The following is a 7,434-nucleotide window of genomic DNA, read 5'->3' as shown; positions in this document are numbered from 1 at the left end:
GACGTCATCTTACCACATTCTACGACATCAGCCACTACGTCAGGTCCCTGCATGGGCAACGTCATCCCGCTGCTTTGCTAGAGCATGTCACCCTGTCACCACTGTTATGGGAGGTTGATAGAAAAGATCTCTGTGCACATACCATGTGGTAGCACATCAGCAAGGTGTCACCAGATTGTCACTTCCTGGTGGCATAGTGTTGCCACCTTATCTCAACAGGTTTCAGAGTAGCAGCCGTGTTAGTCTGTATTCACAAAAAGAAAAGGAGTACTTGTGGCACCTTAGAGACTAACCAATTTATTTGCGCATAAGCTTTCGTGAACTACAGCTCACTTCATCGGATTCATCTTTATGCATCCCATGAAGTGAGCTGTAGCTCACAAAAGCTTATGCTCAAATAAATTGGTTAGTCTCTAAGGTGCCACAAGTACTCCTTTTCTTATCTCAACAGATAGCCATTCTGTATGATTGTGTTGCTATCTTTTGTCACTCTTCAGGGCCAATTACAGTCCCTGTTTTTACTTATATAATTATAAGAACAGAACATAAGAACAGCCATACTGGGTCAGACCAAAGGTCCATCAAGCCCAGTATCCTGTCCTCTGACAGTGGCCACTGGCTGGTGCCCCAAAGGGATGAACAGACAGGTTATCATCAAGTGATGATTATATTGTGCAGTTCTATAACACCTTCCTTCCCAGGACTGTAATGGACCTTACAAATGTTAACGAAACTTTAGAACACTGCTATTAGATAGGTTTCAGAGTAGCAGCCGTGTTAGTCTGTATTCGCAAAAAGAAAAGGAGGACTTGTGGCACCTTAGAGACTAACCAATTTATTAGAGCATAAAGCTTATGCTCTAATAAATTGGTTAGTCTCTAAGGTGCCACAAGTCCTCCTTTTCTTTTTGCTATTAGATAGTTATACATGATTATTCCAATTTTACAGAGTAAGTTACTGAGGGCCTCCGTGCAAGTATGGCCTAGCCCACTGTTACACACAGCCAGGATAAAATGTGACTCATTATATACCCCAGTTTCCAAGGTTAATTCACAGTAAAACAGTGTAACAGGATGTCTATACTGTAGCCTGATCTATGGATTGTGTATTAATTATATTGATTACTTAAGAATTCCTAGTTATCATTCTGAAGTTTGACAAGTTCTTGTCCCAAGATCAGGCCCAGTGTTATTAAACTTACTGTTCAGTTGGAAATCACAATGTGCACAGCTGCAACAGATTTAGGAACCCTTCTGTATTTATAATAGTTTATTAATACATTTAGCAAAGTCACAAAAATTCTGACCCCGCAAGGTAAAGAGAGAAAATAAAGAATGCACATCTGAACAGCCATATATTCACTATGCCTTGCAGAAAAACTTGAAATATTAACCATTATCTTCCTCATCACCTTCCTCATCATCACCAGTGGCCAACATCCTGGCACCTCCCAAGGGGTACATCACTCTCTCCTCTTGTACGCAGGCTGGGATACAACTTTTATAATATGTTATGCTGACACCACTATGCCAATGCATATTCAGTAGAGGTTTCTTCCCTCTTCTTTATTTGTATTTCCTCACCCTACTAATGTTGAGGTGCCCTTCTTCTATAGGTTAGTATATTAATAATCTCAATTTATCATTATATCTGTCACTTTGTTGCCATGGTACTCTTGTGGTCAGACATCTGCAGATGTTCCTATCCTAAAATATCCAAAAACTGGTGTTTGTTCATATTCTTGTGGTTGCCTGGTGTTGTTCTGTACAAACTTCCCCCTTAAACACTCTATTCCCAGTTCCCCAAAACTTAGGGATGACAACTAGGCCATTTATGTGTCCGAAAGTTCATAGACCTCAAGCCTTATGCTTAGTGCTAAAGCCAATGTCTTACAGGATACAGGCCTGTAGGTTCCTTGTGTTACTGCCACAAATAAATACTAAAACTAGCTCTATGGACTGCAATACTTAAGGTCCAAATCCTGAAGTTTTAGTTCAGCTTTTACTTAGGTTCTGGTCCTGCAATAAGCTTCATGTGGGCAGAACCCTGTGTTCATGTGGTGCTCGTTGCAGAATAGGGGCCTTAGGCCCAGATCCACAAAGGTACTTAGATACCTAAACCACAGATTTATGTGCTTATGTCTCAGTTTTAGGCTTCACTGCGATTCACAAAACTTCCACTCCCTGTACGTGCCTAAACTCGCTTGGCTCCTAAATTTTCAAGGTAAACATTCCCTTGGTGCCTAAGATTCTGCCTCTGGGTATGCGCACTGTTCTATCTCCCTCCGAAACCCAGCACAATCCACAAACTGTGGGAAAATGGGCATTCCTCCCATATCTTCCCTGCAGGGCCTGATCTGACATGCATGCTCTGAGCACACCTCATGGATTTGGCCCTGTTCAAAGTCTAAGCAAGGAAAGGGTGCCAACCTTATAACTTTTAGCCCACTGGTTAGCGCACTTATTAGGGAGACCCACATTAGTTCTACTCTCTGCCTAAAGGTGAAGAAAGGATTTGAACAGTGGTCTCCCACACCTCTCAGAAGAGTGCTCCAACCACTAGAGGAATATTTTGATGTGTGGGTGTCTCTCAATGTCTCCTGTTTAAACTTTAGGGCAAGAGAGAGAATTTCATAAGAATGGCCATACTGGGCCAGACCAATACTCTAGCTATCCCAGTATCCTGTGTTCTGACAGTGGCCGGTGCCAGATGCTTCAGAGAAAAAGAACAGAACGGGGCAATTATTGCATGATCCATCCCCTATCATCCAGTTCCTGGCAGTCCCTAAGCTTCTGGCAGTCAGAGCCTTAGGCACACCCAGAGCATCCCTGACCATCTTGGGTAATAGCCATCGATGGACCTATCCTCCATTAACTTATCTAATTCTTATACTTCTCTAAGAAAGAAAGTATAAGAAAATCCTAATTGCCCTCTTATTGGCAATATCAGAAGAGTAGCCAAAGATGGGTGTTAAACTACCTGGTATTAACTATATACTATAGATCCTCCAAATCAGTTTTGATGCAGACTGCCAGGCTAGTATGGACAAGTTGTGTGCTGCTGCATATGCTATATCTGTTCCATGGGTAGATGATTTAAAGCCCCAAGTCTGTAAATCTAGCACATTTCACACTTAAATTCACTTCAAGATACATATACAGTAAACTTTTAACATAGTTATATTATATAGTTATAAGGAGCAGATGGAAAAATAGGGAAGATAGAAAAGGAAGACATTCAGAGGGTGCAGAGTAGCAGCCGTGTTAGTCTGTATCCGCAAAAAGAAAAGGAGTACTTTAAAAGGAGAAATTTATTTGAGCATAAATCCAATGAAGTGAGCTGTAGCTCACGACAGCTTATGCTCAAATAAATTTGTTAGTCACTAAGGTGCCACAAGTCCTCCTTTTCTTTATTCAGAGGGTGGAGTCTTTCAGTCCTCAGTGCTCAAATGTGGGACACAATAAGACTATCTTATGTACTTATTAAGTGTCCCTCTGCCCCATTACCACAGTATCTGAGTACTTCACAATCTTTAATATATTTATCTTCAATAGAGAAGTACTATTATCCTCATATGCAGATGAACTGAAGCACAGAGAGGTAAGTGACTTGCCTATGGTCACACAGGATATCTGTGCCAGATGAGGGACTTAAACCCAGGTCTTTTAACTCTTAGGCTAGTGTCCAAACCACTGGACAATCCCACCTCTGTCTTAGAAGCACTCCAAAGCCAAAATGCAAAGAAACCTTATAGACGCTGTGGATTTAAGGTCACTGTGAAATGTACAAATGAGGGCATATTTCTGAAAAGACAAGGTCTGGGCAAGATTTTCAAAATGCATTAGTAAAATCTCCTTTCAAAATTCTTCATGCTGGATCTGTCACACACTCTTTATGCACTAGGTTTAGAACTTCAGTGTTCAATATTGAGAGAAAACCCGTGTCTTTCTAGTGACAAACCTACATATAGCAGTGTACCTCTCTAGTGTCTTTTTATTGTCCCTTTGAGAGGTGTCAGAGTCAGAACTTCTGAACATGAACTCTCTGAAGTTTCAGAAGGGTCATCTGAGTTCATAATCTCTGTGAGGCTTCTTGTCAATTTCGAAAAAGATGCCTGGGATCCTTTTCTTTCTGGGGGTTCATTGTGTCAGGGAATGGTAGGCCACAGCAGTTATGGCCACAAAGCCCTCTTAATTAAGTGAATCAGGTACTGTTCTAAAAGCATGCCCTTGCCTGATCCACCTCTGGAGCTCCTGAAGTTCCAACTGCATCAGAAGCGGCATAACTTGCAGCCAACTGGAACCTGCTTGAACAAAGGTATTAAATTAACCTTAGGAATAAGGTTTGCATTAAGAGTTACAAGTACAGGGAGGCTGAATGACTCAAGGAGTTATGGGATACAGTGCTTTTTACCTCTGGGTCACCAGTTCAAACCCAGCCCAGATCTGTAGTGATTTAAACTTACTATCTAACCAGTCTTGTGGTGGCCAGTGTGAAAGGAGTTGATGGTATCATTCTAATACCAGCTGGCATCCTTCTTGGTAGTTTAGCAAAGTGGACAATGATTGAATAGCCATGGAGATGGAACTACTTTATAATCTATAGAGACCTCCAGGTCAAAGTTGTGAGGGCACTCTGTCAGAAAGGGGTGAGGAAGCTTGAACTACTGTTTTGCGTGCTGTGCTTGTTGTGCGGATAGATAGAAGACTTCATCTCCTAGTGAGGAAAATTAGGTACCTTTCAGAATGATTGATTTTACTTTCAAGTGGTATTTATTAAAAATGTTCATATATTTCCCCTCAGAGTTAAATGGATCACCTCCTTTTTAACCCAAGTGCCTACAACATCCAAAAATATTCTTCAGATAAACCAGATAGAGCCCATTCCTGTAACCACTGAAGTCAACAGCACATTTTGATGTGGAACTGAATATGTAGCATTTTGTTTGTTTTTGGTAAGAGTGTTTTCTGGAATCATCAATAGAATGCACTTTGAATTTAGCTGCCTTTTAATAAAATGATTGATTACTTTTCCTTTGCAATTCTCTTTTATTGCATCCAGGCAGAATTTTTCATTGCATATGACCACTGTTATGGAATAATAAATAATAATAATACTTAGTTCTTGTATAGCACTTTTGTTTGGTAGATCTCAACACACTTTACAAAGGTGGTCAATGTCATTTGCATTTTACAGCTGGGGAAACTGAGTGATGTAATAACTTACCCAAGGCCACCCAGCAGGCCAATAGTAGAACCAGAAACAGAGCACAGGTTTCCTGAGTCCCAGTCCAGTGCTCTGTCCACTAGGAATGAACTTCTCCTTTGATTAATATAACACATATACATTCCACTGGTTATCAAGCTAAGTCTATATATAGTAACATAACAACAAAAAGATATCCCTTTGTTTTGATTGTAGACTAAAATTCTGTTGTGGCTTTATTTTTTTTTTTAACCAGGTCTTTATATCTTTCTTTTCATCTCAGTAAGACTACTTTTAAATATTTTATTACACATATAATTCCAAAATACTATACATTTTAGACTCTGTAACTTTTTCTTGCAGAGGCCTAATAAATTAAAATTATCATTATTTTTATTAATACTACTACTAATAAATATATATAATATGTAATATATATTATAGTAGTATATATATAAATAAATATATTCCCTAATTAATACTATGATATATATATAATACTTGTTTACAGCTTTTAGATCCTGATCTTGCAAACACCTAGGCACATGCTTAACTTTAAACATGTGAGTAGTCCCATTGAGGTAAACAGGATTTATTCATATGCTTAAAGTTAAGCATGTGCCTAAGTGCTTGCAGGATCAGGGCTTTAGTGTGCACTTTAAATTATATTTTTTATTCACAACATGTTGAATTCCTGAAAATATATGGTAGTTATCTAGTGGCAACAGTAAGTCATCTAAATTCCCCTAAGCATTAAAATGTGAACTGCAATTTAAAGGGAGAAGATACAAGTATCACGAGTGCTATAACTGAAAGCAGTTAGACAAACAAACAACAACAAAATACCGGGTGTTTTCTTTGACAGACCCTGTTCACTCAAACACTTATGCATATGCTTTATTTTAAGCACGTGAATAGTGTCACATTGAAGAGGGTGAATTCAGAGGGAGTACTCATGCTCAAAATTAAGCATTTATGTATGCAGAATTAGTACCTTAGTCATTTCCCCCTGTTGTTTGTGCTAGTTTTTACAAAAGGGGGAAAGAGCATTTTTAAAAATAGGAAAATGCAATTGTAAAACCACAAACTTTGGCATGTGCGGTGCAAAATGGCAGGTGTAGTATCTGAAACCAGCTTTAACTTATTTTGTGAGATTTTAACTGAGTTCAGGCTGACAGTATTCCTTTAAGCAAGTAACATAAGAATATGTGCTTTTGTCCTCTATCACGCTTTTATGTTGTATAAACATGGTTGTAGTTTTAATGCTTTCAAGTCCTGTGTGTTTTGAGTGTTTTTTCTACATTATGAATATCAAGTCCTGACTTCTTTCTTTTTACTGGAGGACTTGACAACTTTGGTGGAGGACTTTGAGGATGAAAGCTAAATTATAGTTCTTCCTCTTGACCTGCCATTAGAAGTGGTGGGGATATTGGTCCTGATTCTTCACTGTTTTGTACCTTGTGTAGTCACTTTAACCTGTGCAAAGTCAGTCAAACTGAGTGTAAAATGAGAACAGGAATATTTTACACTTGTTTTGCATGGGTGTAAATGACTACACAAAGTGCAAGGCAGTGGGGAAATAGGGCCATAAGGATTCAGAGAGTCTGGAATCAACCTGTGCAGTGAGGGTGAGGGCATAACAAGCAGTAACTGCAAAAGTATCAGAGAGTTACTCTTACAAACTTGCCCTCCACACATAGGTGCTAGAACTAGGGGTGCCTCTGGCTTGAGGTAGTAATAACAACCCAAATACATGGTTTCCGTCTTTAGCAACCCCACTATAAAAATTGTTCCAGCACCACTGCCCCTACACCTGACATCAAAGGGATCTAAAATGAGTTGATGTCACTCTTATGCTAGCTCTGGAGGCCCATAAAATAAACTCTGGCTGAAGACTGTGAGAGTCTAGTGGTAAGGCTGACAAAAAATGATGTTTACTTGTGAGTGGAGTGTTGACCAACGAGGCAGCTCTCAAAAATGGAGACAGCATCAAGGTGCCACAGAGCTAGAGAAGGTAGCCCCAAAAAGTCTGAGTCAGCCATGCTGTGGTTGCATGTAAAGCTGTGGAATTAGAACAAGAGTGGAGTTAGTTTCCGTATTTCCCTGGTTGGTGGGGCAAAGCTTGAAGGGAGATGTGGTGAGGCAGAAGCTCAGGGAGGAGCCTGGCCTTCTTCAGAGGTCTATATTTGGGCTTACAGGTTTAGTCCAACATTTTTAAAGGTGGATTCT

This window comes from Lepidochelys olivacea (genome assembly GCF_965140295.1).
Source record: "Lepidochelys olivacea isolate rLepOli2 genome assembly, chromosome: 5".
Classification (NCBI taxonomy): Eukaryota; Metazoa; Chordata; order Testudines; family Cheloniidae; genus Lepidochelys; species Lepidochelys olivacea.
Note: the sequence above shows the minus strand (reverse complement) of the source record.